This window comes from Lampris incognitus, chromosome 19 (genome assembly GCF_029633865.1).
Source record: "Lampris incognitus isolate fLamInc1 chromosome 19, fLamInc1.hap2, whole genome shotgun sequence".
NCBI classification, from domain to species: Eukaryota; Metazoa; Chordata; class Actinopteri; order Lampriformes; family Lampridae; genus Lampris; species Lampris incognitus.
In genome coordinates, this window is record NC_079229.1 from 35,432,388 (window position 1) to 35,449,250 (window position 16,863).

At 45.1% G+C, this 16,863-nt stretch overlaps 1 protein-coding gene and 1 long non-coding RNA gene across 2 annotated transcripts in view; one reads left to right on the top strand and one right to left on the bottom strand.

Moving 5' to 3' along the window:
* The window catches only part of scn5lab (sodium channel, voltage gated, type V-like, alpha b), a 283,003-nt gene that overhangs the window by 196,593 nt on the left and 69,547 nt on the right, over positions 1–16,863 (bottom strand). The window lies entirely within an intron of this gene.
* On the top strand, positions 10,614–14,305 carry LOC130129839 (uncharacterized). The gene is made up of 4 exons (XR_008812080.1): positions 10,614–10,731; positions 13,567–13,625; positions 13,841–14,053; positions 14,167–14,305. It is a non-coding gene; the product is annotated as an uncharacterized LOC130129839 (long non-coding RNA).

The following is a 16,863-nucleotide window of genomic DNA, read 5'->3' on the forward strand; positions in this document are numbered from 1 at the left end:
GGGGTTGAATTACCAGATGGCAGGATGACAAGACATATAGGAGAGTTAAAAGTACCTGGGTATTCCACAGGCAAATGGAAAACACAAGGAGGCAGCAAGGAGGTCAGCTACAGCCAAATACCTTCAGAGAGGGAGGTGAAAAGCGAAAAGATGGGGGCTGAGGGTTAGTGAGTGTCAGAACCACTACTGAAGATGAAACAAGGAACGTTCACGAGTACATCAGAAAAAGAGCCCCCCAAGACGAACTGCTGAGTGAGTACCCTAGGGAGCAGAAGACGGAGAAAGAAGAAGAAGTATCATGGAAGACCAAGCCCCTCCATGGGATGTACCATCGACAGATAGATTTGGCTTATACAGAAATCCTACCAGTGGCTAGGAAAGGCTGGACTGAAGGACAGCACAGAGGCTCTGATCATAGCAGCACAAGAACAGACCCTTAGGACCAGATTGGTTGAGTCAGGGATCTACCACACCAGACAAAACCCAAGATGCAGGCTGTGCAAAGACGCCCCTGAGACAGCCCAGCACTTAGTAGCAGGGTGTAAAATGCTAGCTGGGAAAGCATACACTGAAAGGCATAACCAAGTGGCTGGGATTGTGTACAGGGATACAGAATTCAGTCTGTACTGAATAAAGACTGGAAGTCCCAAAGTCCAAATGGGAGACACCGCCAAAGGTGGCTGAGAATGGCAGAGCTGAAACCCTGTGGGCCTTCAAGTTCCAGACTGACAAGCAGGTGCCGGCTAACCAACCAGACATTGTGGTGGTTAAGGAACAAAAGACAGCAGTAGTGATTGATGTAGCAATCCCGACCCACGGCAATATCAGGAAGAAAGAGCATGAGAAGTTAGAGAAATACCAAAAGCTGAAGGAAGAACTAGATCAGATGTGGAAGGTGAAATCCACAACAGTCAATTTTATTTGGATAGCCCATTATCACAAATTATAGTAACACAGCATCCTGTCCTTAGACCCTTGCATCGGATAAGGAACAACTCCCTAAAAAACCTTTAACAGGGAGAAAAAATAGGAAGAAACCTCAGTAGTCCCAGTGTTAACAGGAGCACTAGGGCTGTGACACCCAAACTGGAAGAGTAGCTCCAGCAGATTCCAGGGACAACATCTGAGGGCTCTGTCCAGAGCAGTGCAGGCCTAGGAACAGCTAAGATACTGCACAGAACCCTCAAACTCTCAGGCCTTTGGTAGAGGACCTGAGCTTGAGGAAGACACACGAGCTTGAGGAAGACACACAGCACCTGAACAAAGGATGAGAGGGGTATATATATATATTGCTTATGGCATGAAACAGGCTTGTACTGTCTCATAAAGAATGTATTTAACTCACTGGATTATTTTGCTCCTTATTTGTTGAGCACTTTCCCTACAGTTGAGTGTTACTTTTAACAAAGTTTATATATATTTATTCATTTATATTTAAATATAAATTTCCCAGCGGGTGTTTCCTGCCCTCTGTCTGTGAATATCTTGAGGTTATATTGAGAGTTTGGTTCTCTTAAATCTCTCATAGTCTTTGGAATTCAATCATCTGTTGACATCTAAGCAGGATGAGACGTATACATACCAGCATGGATTCAGATCTGAAGCCTGACTTTTACCACACCGCGTTCTCCGTCTCCTCACCTCCCCTGTCTCAACCCTACCAACACACTACTAAAGTAACAGACAGATATCATATTTACACCTCCAAAAAACATTTTAAATAGTTTTATCTGCCAACTACTGTTCAGTTCAATTAACCAAAGAGATGTAATCTGGCTCCATTGCTGAGACAGACAGATGGATACAGATAGACAGATTGATAAGACAGATTGATAGCGAGATAGACAGATAGACAGATAGAGTCTACTACAGAAATCTGCCTTGTTGCTGAGAAAAGAAAAATGTTCACATGATATTTGGTGATTTTAAAGAACTGGACATTCACAGTGACATGTTAGTGAATTCAATCAATGGGACTTTGTGAAAACAACCCTTGATTTTTGGGACAGTTATCTTACAGTCTATTATTATTATAAGCAATCAACAGTAAGGAGGTCAAAGGTCAGAGACACAGCCCTGTTTACAACGTGACTCTGGAATAACCATGTCAGATGAAAGAAAAGACAAAAACAAGATCGACATGGATTTAACATCCATCCATTACCCCAACCGCTTATCCTGCTCTCAGGGTCGCGGGGATGCTGGGGCCTATCCCAGCAGTCATTGGGTGGCAGGTGGGGAGAAAACCTGGAAGGCCTTCAGGCCATCGAGACAACCTGGGACTACCCCCAAGGTTGGACTACCCCAGGGCTCGAACCCAGAATTTAACATTCTTCCGTCAAATCCAGTGTGTAGTTTTCGACTGAGATGACAAATAAAATCCGTTTGGCTTTCACCTGCTGTGTGAAGACCAGCAGGTCTGTCCTCTCTGTCTACATCCATGACTCAGCCGATCTGGAACCAGCAGCCAGCAGAGAAGACTGATCACTGTTCACATCACAACACTCTGGTCCCAGAACAGCTCCTCTGGCTGCAGATCAACACTTTGATCATGGCCTTGGTGTGTGTGTGTGTGTGTGTGTGTGTGTTGAGAGAGAGCAGAGCAACAGAGTGAGAGAGACAGAAGAGAGCGAGAGAGAGCGAGCAAGCGAGAGAGAGAGTGAGAGGGAGAGAGTGAGAGGGAGAGAGATGGGGGGGGTCTACGCACTTTTTTAATGTGTGTGTTGTTGATGGCATTACTTTGATCTGTCCATTTGGCCACATTAATAGGAGAGTCTTTTCCATCTGCCATCATTAGGACATCTGAAACATCACTGTTACCAAGCACTTATGAAGACACACACACACACACACACACACACACACACACAAAATCAGCCTCGTCTCGCCGGGCTGTAGCAGAACATTTACAGTAAGCCAGGTAAACATCTCCAGTCATTAACATTCCTGGTCTGGGTCGTATCCTGACAACTGGACCGGCACATGACCAGAATGTCACGCTGGCTCCGCTAAACACTCCCTCAGACTCGCAGTCAGTATTGGTGTCAACAGAGAGCGTTGGTCTTGCATTTAAAGGTAGAACGAGTAGGATTTATCGGTTGCGGTGTGTAAACACAACATTCAAAGTTGGCCCCTCCTCCCCGGCTCAACATCACCAGAAGGACACGCCCTCTGACCGCAGTTCCCAGAACACATCCCAGTGTACAGGCCAACTCCACATCGCTCTTCATCCCCATCCTCTCCTTCAGGGCTCGCCAGCAGGTGAAAGCCAGCCCCAGATTCACTCTCGTTTTGGAATGAGCTTTGTCTGCTTGGCGTATCACCTCGCTATATTTGCATCTTTTCGGCGCTGTGTCCGTCCACTGTCATAGCTTCCTCTTGGATGCGTGCTTACGATCTCGATCTGGTGCCTGATTGCTATGTTTTTATGGAGTCCCACTGCCCAAAGTTTATAAATTCTGTCACCCCACCAGGTGAAAAGAAGCAGCTGTATCAGAGGAGACATGTGGTAGTCTACAGCCTTTCCCGGATCGGCAGAAGGGGTGGAGCAGCAACTAGGATGCAGGACGGCTCGGAAGAGTGAGGTAATTGGCCGGGTACAATTGGGGGGGAAAAGGAGGGGGGAAAAAATGTATGTCCACTTTGAAGCTCACAAACTTGGACCCTCATCACCATCATCATCAGCGGTCACTCAAAGTGAGTATGACTGTCCTCTCCATTGGGTTGTCTACTTGTGGGTCTCCAGATGGTTGTCGAGGCCGATCTGTGATCCACATACTTTGATGCAGTGTGGACAGGGGAAATTGGTGGTGGTTGAGCCTTTTTCTCTCTCTCTCCTTGCGGTGCTGTCACTTTTCCTCTGCGGCACAGTGAGCTCCATTTCATGATGTACAGCTCCTTCCTGCAAGGATTTTTTCCAGCAGCGCCTATCCAGTGTAATGTATTCCCAGTTGCTCGATGTGATGTTGAATTTCTGCAGACTGGTCTTGATATTGTCCTTGAAACCTTCATTTTGACCTCTGGGAGCTCACTGACCTCCCTTCAGCTGGGAGTCCAGGATCTGTTTGGGGAAACGTGTGTTGGACATGTGGATGACATGGCCTGTCCATCGGAGTTGGTGCTGCATTATTGTGGTGGTGATGCTAGTCATGTTGGCTTCTTCCAGAACACTGATGTTGGTGCGTCTGTCCTTCCAGCTGATCCTCAGGATCTTTTGTAAGGACCTTTGGTGGTATTGTTCCAGGGCTTTCAGGTGCCTGCTGGAGGTGGTCAATGACTCTGCTCCATACAGCAGGACGAGGAGAACAACAGCTGTGTAGACTAAGAGTTTTGTTTGGGCCTTTAGATCCCGGTCTTCAAAGACTCTTTTCCTGAGTCTTGTATAAGAGCCACTGGCACAACTCAGGCGATGGTTGACCTCAGAGTCGATGTCAGCTTTTGAGAGAAGGCTGCCGAGGTGGGGGAAGTGATTAACATTTTCAAGAATTTTGTTGTCTGCTTTTATGGTGGGCTGGGTAGATGGCTGGTTGGGTGGAGGTTGATATAGGACCTGGGTCTTCTTGGTGTTTAATGCTAGACCCAGGGCTCTGTATGCCTTGGCAAAGGCATTCAGAATGTCCTGGAGGTCTTCTGCAGAGTGTGCTGCAATGGCGTTGTAATCTGCATGCTGAAGCTCCATGATGGTGGTGTTGGAGACTTTGCTCTTGGCCTTGAACCTATTAAGGTTGAAGAGCCTACCATCAGTTCTTTATAGGATTGGGATCACCTGTGGCAGCTCTTCACCAATGAGGTGGAGTATGGCAGCAATAAAAATGGCAAACAGGGTGGGTGCAATGATGTTTCCCTGTTTGACCCATTTCCACAGAGAAGGGGTCTGACTCAGAGCTGTGGTTACTGAGCACTGTGACTGACGTGCCATCATGTAGAAGCCTCAATATTCTGATGTATTTGTCAGACTGCAAGAAAAGTTCAAATATATTCATCCACATTAGTTCTTACGACCAGCACACATCAGGGCAGCTGTCTCAGTCCCCTATTGTACAGTCTGTTTACACATGACTGTGTTCCAAAATATGACAACAACAGCATCATTAAATCCGCAGATGACACCACAGTGATTTGTCTAATAAGTGAGTGATGAGGGGGCCTATAGCAGGGAAGTGGAAGATTCAACCATATGGTGCCATGATAACAACCTCTCTCTAAATGTCAATAATACAAATTAAATAATTACTGACTTTAGAAAGATCAGTGGAAATCACATTCCTATTTCCATCAGTGGGTCATCTGTTGAAATTGTGGACAGTTTTAGATTTCTCGGTTTACACATTACAGACACCCTCACATGGTCTTTCAACACCAATTACATCCTCAAGAGGGCAAAGCAGAGACAGTATTTTCTGAGGCATCTTAAGAGTTTTGGCCTGAATACCAAAACTCTTAAGAACCTGTATCTCAGTACCATGCAGAGTGTGTTGACAGGCTGTATCAGTGTGGTTTGGCAACCTGACTGCTCAGGACTGCAGACTGCTGCAAAGGACTGTAAAAACAGTAGCAACAACCATTGGCATGGAACTACCACATCTTCCTAATATTTACACCGCTCGCTGCAAAAGGAAAGCCCAAAACATCATCAAGGACACCAGGCAGCCTGCTCTTGTTCTGTTCTCACTCCCTCCATCTATAAAACACTACCAGAGCATCAAACCACACACCACCCATCTCAGTAGTAGTTTCTTTCCACAGGCAACCAGGTTGCTGAACAGCTGATGCAACCATATGCACCTTGCATTATTGCGTTATCATGTACTGTGTATTGTTTATAGAATGTATGAATTCATTTTGTACAGTTTTTTCGGGGGGCGGGGTAGTATGTCAGCATGTTGTGTTCTTTGCGCTTGTGTCTCTTGTGTCAAGGCAGAGAGCGAGCCAGAGCACAAGAACTTCACTGTATTCTAAACACATATGACAATAAAGTTGAACTTGAATTAAATCTGAGTTTATAATGTAAATATAATGCTGTAAAAGCTTTGTTCACATTACCAATGGCTGTAAAGATTGGAGTCAAACAGACCCACATTTTCAATTAACATCAGTTCAGAAAGACAAAATTATTATTTTACATAAAATCTTCAGTTATGTATGTAAACATAGCTCCATTTGATACGGTCAATTAAATCAAAGATTGGCCCTTTAAGCCCTGCCTAAAACCTTGGCTAAAACATGTCCTCTCTGGTCTGAGTTTCCATGACCTGCCTGTTACAATATTCAATAATAATCTCCAATAATCAAAGGAAAATGTGTTTGCAGCCATGGTTCAATATTAATATACTTCATAAACAATTAATATAAGTGACCACATCAAAACATGACATCTAAGTCAAGAAAACTTTGACTTGCGCTTTTAATCATTTAACTTTTTTTTTGTTTGTTTTTTCACCTCTTCTTTTTAACTTGTAGAGCACTTCGGTTAGCACTGGCTGTTTTGAACATACTTTTTAAATAAATATACCCGAGCTGACTTTTGTATTTTACCGACAAGCATCTGGAGTTGAGTTGAGTTGAGTTTATTAGTACTCATGCTCAATGTTAACAGAAGCAGAATTTACATTAATAAAAATAGAAATATATTTATACACAATTTTACATCATAATAAATATAAAACTATACATATATCTATATACACACATGCACCCATACATTCATACTCCTACATAGGCATTTACAAATACAACTATACACTTACATACAACCACGCACACATTTTACAACACCATAACAACATACAACAGGCAGGGTTGTTGCCCTTTCTGCCTGTTCTGCACTGGATGTGTGTAAAATTGTTGCTGTTCTGTAGCAGTCTGTTTATATTGTCTGCTCTCATCTGTGGGAGCAAGTCATGGAGTGGATGTTGTGCATGTGTCACTTCTTTGACCAGCTTAATGGCTGCCCATTCCCTCCTGCTCTGAAGGATGGGAGTTGCGGTGGTGGGTTGTAGCCCCTAGAGGTGATCCTTGCAACTTCTCCATCAGTGCAGCCTGGCTTTTACTGCACCCCATGAGAAGGACACTGCCATACTCCAGACATGGCCTGAACATAGCAGTGTAGATGGTAACAAGGCCCTTGCAGGGTAGGCCGTGTCTGGCTAAAACAGTCTGAAAGTCGAGCCGTTTAGGGGCTATCCCCGCTACTTTTGCAAAGTGAGTGTCTATCCAAAGAAGTTGAATCAAGTGCAACTGGACTTGGTATATATCCGTGAAGACGTTTTGCCTCTCATCCAAGAGGCTTCCTCAGTTCTTGCCTTTCTGACTAGACCAAGCTAGTCTGACTGGCTGGTGATGAGGAAGCCTCTTGGATGAGAGGCGAAACGTCTTCACGGATATATACCAAGTCCAGTTGCACTTGATTCAACTCCTTTGGATAACCATGACCTGGATGAATGAGAACATTCACAGAAATGTGAGTGTCCCCGCTGAGGTCAAAGTCCATGTGAAAGCCTAGGTACTTAGTGGTTGTCACGACCAGGTCTTCCGGTCCCCCAGGAAACAGAGGAGCTGGTTGTGGTGGGTTTCCAGAGAAGCAGGTTCTCAGTTCCACTGATTTTCCTCCATTGAGCAGTGTGTTGCTTGATGTAGCACATTTATCCAGCTGCTGGGCTTCCACTGCCATTGAAGTGTCACTATCAATATTTATTAAGGGAATGGCCCGACACAGTCCTATGTCATCAGCATACGCAATGTCCAATGTGTTGTCAAAGACAGTGTTTCGAGTACATGTGTAGGAAGAACAGGTATGGTGAGACCATGCTACCTTGGGGGACCCCAGATATAACCTCTGACCCAAGGACTTTAAGTGCCCTTTGCCATCACCCTCTGCCTTCTTCCAGTCATGTAGCTGTGCACCCAGGCTAAAAGTGTAGGGCACAGCTCTATGTTGGCCAGATGTTGCAGCAGCTGGGAATGGTCCACCCTATCAAAGGCTTTGGACATATCAGCCAGCAGCAACCTCACCATTCTTTGCCATTTTACATCTGTAGCAATTAACCAAGAATGTGTGGCTTTAACAACGACAGTTGTGGTGCTAAACCTAGGGTGGTAGGCATGCTGGTTCTTTCACTCAGACATCACTGTTGGCACCAGTTTATGTATAATGAGTCTTTCCTGTATTTTTCCTAAGCATGGCGTTAATGAAATGGGCCCACAGTCAGTAGGAGTACAGGGGTTTGACGTTTTGGGTATGTACATTTGAAGTCTTCCATACAGCTGGAACTGTTCCATGCACACAGGAAATGTTCATAATGTAAGTGAGGACAGCGGCCAGATCTTCAGCATGGTCCTTCAGCAGCCATGATGAGTCCTCACTGTGACCTCAGAACAGCGAGGCACGTTCTCGGCCAAAAAGAAGAGAAAAGCATAAGCTGTTCTGATATTGGTGTGGCGGACCTCCTTCGCCAGCTTGTTGCTGGCGTGGAACAACACATGTTTGGCGTGGAGTCAAGACACTTGTCGGCATTCCTGGGGAATAGTGGTGAGTGCTAAGTCATGTTCGTTTCACCAGCTGTGCCCTAATAATTTATAAAAGGAGCACAATGTGACACCACCGAAATAGAGCTGGAGGGACTTGACAAGAGAGCACAGACCATGTGGACTGGAGCACAAAGTAAAACCGCCTGGTCTGACCGCCGACCTGTCTATCGGTCTGTTTACCTATATGTCTTCCTGTCTGTCTGCCTACCTATCTGTCTGTCTGTTCACCTGTCTGTCCATCTACCTGGTTATCTATCCATCTCCCTGTGTTTGTTCATCTACCTGTCTGTCTGTCTGTCCATCTGTCTGCCTGTCTATGTTTGTCTGTCTGTCTGTTCACCATTCACCTGTCTGTATATCTGCACGTCTCTCCATCTTCCTGTCTGACAGTCCGTTTACCCGTTTGTCTATCTGTCTGTCTTTCAACCTGTCTGTCTGTCCGTCTACCTACATGTTTGTCTGTCTGTCTGTTCACCATTCACCTGGCTGTATATCTGCTTGTCTCTCCATTTACCTGTCTGTCTATCTGCTTGTCTGTCTGTCTTGCCTTCCTGCTAGCTTGCCTCCATGACTGACTGTCAGTCTGGTTTTTGATCTTTCAGTCTGCCTGGAAGTCTGTCTATTGGCTTGTCTGCCCGTCTACCTGTCTGTCTGCCTGGCCAGCTAACTGTCTGACAATCTGTTTACCTGTCTGTCTGTTGGCTTGTCAGCCTGCCTAGTTTTTGATCTCTACTGTTTTTCGACCAATCAATCTGTCTGGCCTGACTGTAGGTCTGCTTGTTGATTCTCCTGTCTGTGTGTCTACCTGTTTGTCCATCAGCTTGTGGGACTTCAAGTGCATCAATAAACCTCAAGTGAAAGACTTTGTCAATACAGAAAACCGTCTTGTCTCTGTCCTCCTTTTTCTCTCATCTCCATCTCTCTCTTTTTTCAGCCTCTCCCATTCTGTCCACCACCTTTCTGTCAGGCATGAATGATGGGCGGCTTAAGTGTGAACGAACACACACACACACACACACACACACACACACACACACACACACACACACACACACACACACACACACACACACACACACACACAGCATCTCAAAGCAGAGTGTTGAGACGTGTCAACAAGTTCTGTGTCAATAAAGGCTCTGTCGATAAATATTCATTTCTCTGAGTCAACGTCCTCCTCGGTCTCCGGGGCGGATTCTGTCATATTTCATCTGTCATGCAGACTCCATGTTCAGCTCAATATCCAGCTCTGCTCGCAACTCACTCCCTGAGACAGCATTTACCTTCGAAGTCTGGACAGAGCGGCAGCGCTGCTGAGTCGTGGATGGGGGGAGGGTCCATCGTCGTTTACTGTCCCGACCGTTTTCTTTACAATGTAATGTGAATGTAAAACTCTAGATGGTGACTGCAACTTAAGAATGCACAAATAAGACGTCTGGGTAGCGTAGTGGTCTATTCCATTGCCTACCAACATGGAGATCGCCGGTTTGAATCCCCATGTTACCCCCAGCTTGGTCGGGTGTCGCTACAGACACAATTGGCCGTGTCTGCGGGTGGGAAGCCGGATGTGGGTTTGTGTCCTGGTTGCTGCACTAGCGCCTCCTCTGGTCGGTCGGGGCGTCTGTTCGGGGGAGAGGGGGAACTGAGGGTGGGGGGGGAATAGCGTGATCCTCCCACACGCTACGTTCCCCTGGTGAAACTCCTCACTGTCAGGTGAAAAGAAACGGCTGGCGACTCCACATGTATCGGAGGAGCCATGTGGTGGTCTGCAGACCTCCCTGGATCAGCAGAGGGGGTGCAGCAGCGACCAGGATGGCTCGGAGAGCGGGGTGATTGGCCAGGTACAATTGGGGGGAGAAAATGGGGGGGGGGGAATGCACAAATAAACTAGACCTGTGTTCACACAGCGACACACTACTCTGAATCTAATGTATCACTCTACCTACAGAGCTGAATAAAGTGAAAACAACCCAGAACAACAGATTGCATGCACAAAAGGTTGAGGGTAAAATTCCCTCATCCTGCATCAACAGAGGCTGTCTGTCTCTAAACCGTTACTGTATTTTCATGTGTGCATGCATGTGTGCATGTATGTGTGTGTTAGCAGGCAGCGCCGTCAACAAAGATGACGTCTCCGGCTGGGTTATGAACAAGATGGCCGACATCATTCTGTCTGGAGGAGCAGAACGTGGGGTGGCAGAGAAGGTCAGAGTGTCAACTCCAATATCATTTTACTATTCTGTCCCTTCAGCCTGTCCTTCCCTGAGTAAGTGTGTGTGTGTGTGTGTGTTGCTTTTATACTTAAACCCCCATATACATATATCATTTTTTTGCCAGTGTCATTTTACTTGATTGTACTTGAAAAAATACCTCATACATCAACCAGGAAAACACTTAAATACACAGGATAACACACAGGTCATAGGTCGGGGACACCACAGTCCCCAGCTTCTGTGTGTGTGTGTCTGTTGCTCTGTTCAGGGATTTCTGAGCAAATAGAAATATGAAGTGTCAAAACAATTTCATCAACACACACAGACACACACCGATATCTTTTGGCAGTAAAGGGCATTTTTTTCATTCCTAAACATAGAACAGATATCACATACAATCACTCTTACAAACACGCACATGCACAGAGTCACGCACACACACGCGCACACACACACACACACACACACATAAGCGAAAGAGAACGAAGGAAAGGAGCGAGAGAGAGAGTTGGACATACACTAAGACAGCCAAAAATAAATTCTCAGCTAATTTAATGGAAGTCTTACACACACACACACACACGTGAGCGCAGAGCGAGCGGGTGGTTAGCAGCAGCAGAAGTGGATGCTATGTTAATGGGATGATGAATATCAGCTGTGTGACTGAGTGTATTCCAGGAAAATGAGACCCCCCCAAGCCCCCCCACCCCCCGGCAGCCATTTCTTCCGAGTCAGGTCAAGCCATATTTCTTCCTAACTGCTTCAGCGACAGCCGAGTGTTTCTGAGAGGAAGTCGGGTCAATGATGATTAAAAGCGATACCTTGATGTGCTTTGGAAATTTCAGGCGCTGGGCTTTCTTTTCAGATTGGGAGAGAAAACAAACAAACAAACAAATAAATAAATAAACGGGGTATGCCTCATTAGCGGTGTTAGCATTCCTCTTTGGATACAAAACGTATGTGGAGCCAAGATATATTTTTGTAAATATTTTATATGTTTTTAATTTGTTATTTCCCTTAAATCTTTTTTGTTTTCCCCCATGGTGAACTTCCCCAGAATCTGTTCCCACCTGTAAACAGGTTCCTACTACAGCGGTTTTCTATGGCATATATTTTTGTTTCCCTGGGGGCGTCATTTGACGTTGCTCCACTGGACTCACGCTTCAGTGAGAACGTAACATGGATGTATTATAGTAGAACTGTATGCGGCGCCGCCGCTCAGCCTTGTAGCCCATTTTTCCAGTGGTCATTCGCGGTATTGCAGCGAAAAATCCCCTGCGGCCCAAAAGGCATTTCCCCCACAGACCACCATCGTAAAAGAGACACCTGGAAAACTGCTGACAGGACACCTGCAGCTATAGTCATGGTCAATTGTTAAGTCTTTGTATTGTATATTTTTAAGCCATGGGGTTTTAATCTTTTTTAAATTTTCTAAAGCCCAGAAAAATCTTTTTTACCTGCATGACGACACGGCTGTGTACAAGCCGTTCTCATAGTCTAGAGGCATGATGGGAGAAACACTACTGGGCATATTCAGTGGGCTCCAGGTACCCGAAAGTAACCCGGAAGCCAGGAACCTTTTTGGCGTATGCGCCAGGCGAGCAATTCTCATAGGAATTAACAGGCGCCATTTTTATATCCAGTGTCCAGTTCTACTAGTATAATACATCCATGGACTGTGTGCTCGGAGCGGCTGGGTCACGTTTCACAATGTCTTGACACGTGCTCAATAATCCCGGTAAGAAACTCAACGAAGGTTGAATCAGTTCATCTGGACACAACGTTTATAGACAGATATATTCCATCATTCATCTAATGCCCCCTTTCCACTGCATGGTACTGACTCAACTCGACTCTATTCGACTCTACTCGCTTCGCTTTTTGGGATTTCGTTTCCCAATGCAGATCGTATCCCCTCACAGAGAAGCCCCGCTGGTCATTTGTGGGCATGTTGACTAGTTTTGGGTGTTTTTTTTAATATATTTAAATAAATATACATTTATTTATAGTTTATTTTATTTGAGTTATTTATTTATTTATAGTGGTATTTCCATGTCACCTTTTAGTATCAGCTCAGCTCACTTGAAACCTCGACGGAGGTGGTACCAAAAAAAGTACCTGGTACCAGGTACTATCCCTAACTTTTGCCCAGTGGAAAATGAAAAAAAGTGAGTAGAGTTGAGTTGAGCTGGTACCATGCAGTGGAAAAGGGGCGTAAGTGACACCTTCAGTCTAAACTGACCGCAGGTATTCCCACCCTTATAAATAACACAGCTGCCTAACGACTGAAACCAACGTCCAGTTTCATGATCAAATATGAGTGTGACCATTAAGCAGAGTTTCGCTGGCCATGTGTACTCTTCACAGAGGGGTGGGGAATAGTTGCAATCACAGCATTGTAAGATGGCGACAGATGTACTCTTAGCCCCCCCCCCCTCGATTCAGGGATGGTCATTCCCTCGTTTTAGAATGCTCTCTCCCCCATCTTTGATATTTGTTTTGTTTTATGAATAACCCTCATATGGTGATGCACACTGGGATGCTATGTGCCAAGGAACCTGTCGGTCTTGCCTCCGATCTAAATTAAAATTAGCATTTTGTTTATATAATGAATAACTTGAGTGATTTATCCAGCTGGCCTTGAACTAGATGTGCCGGTCTGGTTTGCACTAGCACTAGTATCAACACGTTAGATATTTCAGTGGTTTGCTAGCTATATATTAACCCTCATGGTCTGATTGTGTGTGTGATATTGATAATGTGTCGCCAGTAGGTAACATGATGTTTTACACCCTGCATTTCATGTAAGTTTGTCTTTCTTTTACAGAATGTGGAGAGGAGAGCCAGTGTAAAGTGTTGACACCCTTTCCTTTTCTATTCCAAAAGGTATGCCTGTTGCCCTGTTTATCGTAATCTATTATTGCTCTATTTTATGAAGTGTTATCTGAAACCAGATAACGCTGACCAGATGATAGTAGGTAACAATGTACTTAAACACTTGCTACGTCAATTCAAGCAAGACCCTGTCTACTGGTGTGTGATTGGCGTAGCTGACTCCTCCAACGAGCTGAGCATTGAACAGTTCTTAAACATGCTTTCAGGCATGGTAAAATGGAAAGGTGACAAGATTCCAGACATCATCAGAACTGTGAAGCTCACCAGTGCTGTGACACTTGATCCCCATGCATGAGCATATAGTGTGGGGCAAGCTTCCTGGCAATACTCCCGTCTCAGAAGGAAGTGCCATACTAGTGGAGCCGTCGAAATCTCAGTCACACAGGAAAACCATCATGGTCGGGAGAACCATGGCCTTGGTGAGTGCTGGGTACCTGTAAAGGCCATGAACTCATGTAACAAGCCTTTTTATATATATATATATATATATATATAATTTATTTCTGATTTTTCCCCTTTTCTCCCAATTTAGTGGCCAATCAATCCCTATTTTAGTTCAAACACCCACCCTCGTACTGCATGCGTTCGCCAACTGCATCTCTCCAGCCGGCAGTCTCGAAGGAGACACCTCGCCACTTTCATGACAAGGCGAATCCAGGCCGAACCACTGCTTTTTCCCCACACACAAAGACGCATTCATGTGACGAACACAAGCCAACTCCGCCCCCTTCCGAAGACAGCATTGCCAATTATTGCTGCTTCGTCGAGTCTGGCCATAGTCGGATCTGACGAGACCGGGGTGTGAACCCCGGGCCCCAGTGGGCAACTGTATCGACACAAAACCGATGCTTAGACCGCTACACCACCGCCGTCCCTCAAGCCTTTAACACTGAGGAGGAACACAAAGCTAGCTGATGCTTCACCATGTGTGGCATTAGAGGATTTCAAGCTCAATGTGAACCATGTCCCGGCTACATTGTTAAAGGCACAAGGACAAAGCAAGTGGAAGAACACCAAACATGTCCACAATGCCCCTGTGGCCCCTAACCTTCAGGACAAGCTCAACACTCTTGTCATCATACTGGAAGGACCAGCTGACAGAGCTTATACAGAGGTATGAAGACATGTTTTCCAAAGACGAGCTGGACTGTAGCTGGGCCAAGGACTTTGTCCAGGGAATCAACCTGACAGATGACCGCCGATTCTGACTACCATACCACCATGTTCCACAAGGCCAGCACCAGAAGCTGAAAGAAGTCCTGGCCCAGTGGTTAGCACTGTTGCCTCACAGCCAGATGGTCCTGGGTTCGAACCCCAGGCTGTCCAGGGTCCTTTCTGTGTGGAGTTTGCATGTTCTCCCTATGTCTTCGTGAGTTTCCTCTGGGTGCTCCGGTTTCCTCCCACCATCAAAAAGACATACATGTTAGGATTAATACTCCTGCCTGTGCACCTGACCAAGGCAATAGAAAGAAGAACTGGAGTTGGTCCCCGGGCGCCACAGCTGCCCGCTGCTCCTTTACAATAGGATGGGTTAAATGCAGAGAACCAATTTGTTGTAATAATACAATTCATTGTAAGAATACAATGACAAAATAAACTGGCTTTCTTTCTTTCTATCTATCTGAGATGGATGAGAAGGACATACTACACAAGTTCTCAAGCGAGTGGGCCTTACCACTGGTGCTCATATGGAAAACGAATGGTAAGTTATGCATCTGTGGGACCACCAGTGGTTTAGTGCAGCGTTTCTCAAACCTCTCCTGGTGGACCACTTGTCCTGCATGTTTTAGATCTCTCCCACACAGCTGATTCGAGCTGAAATGATCAACTCGTTATGAGCTCCCGAAGCTGCCTAATAACAAAACTGATCATTTAAATCAGCTGTGTTGGAGCAGGGAGAGATCTAAAATATGCAGGACAAGTGGTCCGCCAGGAGAGGTTTGAGAAACGCTGGTTTAGTGCATACACAGTGAAGGACATTCACCCAGAACCCCACCAAGCTGACTATTTTGCCGCTTTGGGTGTAAATGCCATATTCATTGCCATGGACTTGACCTCAGGGTTCTATAACATCCCCATGCACTAGCAAGACAAGTTTACCACCTTCACCACACCAGTAAGCCTCCATGAATTCAACAGACTACCACAAGGTCTGTTTAACAGTCAAGCGAGTTTCATGCACCTTATGATGAATATCTTTGGAGACCAAAACTTCTTGACCCTACTGTGCTACCTTGACGACATATTAAATCTTTGCACCAAATGACGCAAAAGCCATCAAAAGTCTCAATTGAATCAGTTCAGCCGACTGAGGAAACGTGGACTGAAATTGGCCCCAAAGAAGTGCCACCTCCTTTGACAAAGCATCAAGTTTCTGGGTCATATCATTGAAGAAAGAGGAATGGCCACAGAACCCGAGAAAGTGCATGCTATCATTAGCATGATAGAAATGGATTTTATGATTGAGGATGGCGTTACCCCTTCAGCGAGAAAGATCATGTCCTTCCTCGATATGGTGATGCTTTTTCTAAATGTTGTTTAATTACTTCTAACATTTATTTAATGTTGGTGATGTCTCTAACAATGATGATGTGGTTATTAGACCCGATGAAGTGTGCTATGCCATTGAGAAATTGTCAGTGAACAAAGCATGTGGCCTTGACCAAATAACAGCAGAACATCTGAAGTATGCTAGCCACAGAATCTCAGTGTTACTTGCTATGTGTTTTTCTGGATTGTTAATGCATGGCATCCTACCTGACTCTATGTTGTCTGTCTTACTAGTGCCAGTAATCAAAGACAAAACTGGTAAAATATCCAGCATAGAAAATTATAGGCCAATTGCTCTGGCTAGCATACTTTCCAAAGTATTGGAATAAATTCTCTTGGATAGGCTTCAAGAATATATATCAACTACTGACAATCAACTTGGTTTTAAAAATAAACATGGCACAGATTTGTGCATACATGCACTGAAGGAAGTTATTAGTAAATATAGAAGACGTAACACTACAGTATTTATGTGGTTTTTTTATGCATTAAAAGCTTTTGATTGGGTTAATCATGGTAAATTATTTGTTAAACTAGAAGAGCGAGGGGTCCCCTCTTATTTGATAAGGATCTTGTATTTTTGGTATTTATATCAAACCATGCAAGTCAGATGGGGTAAGAGTATATCTGCACCCTTCCCAGTGACCAATGGGGTCCGGCAAGGTGGAATACTGTCGCC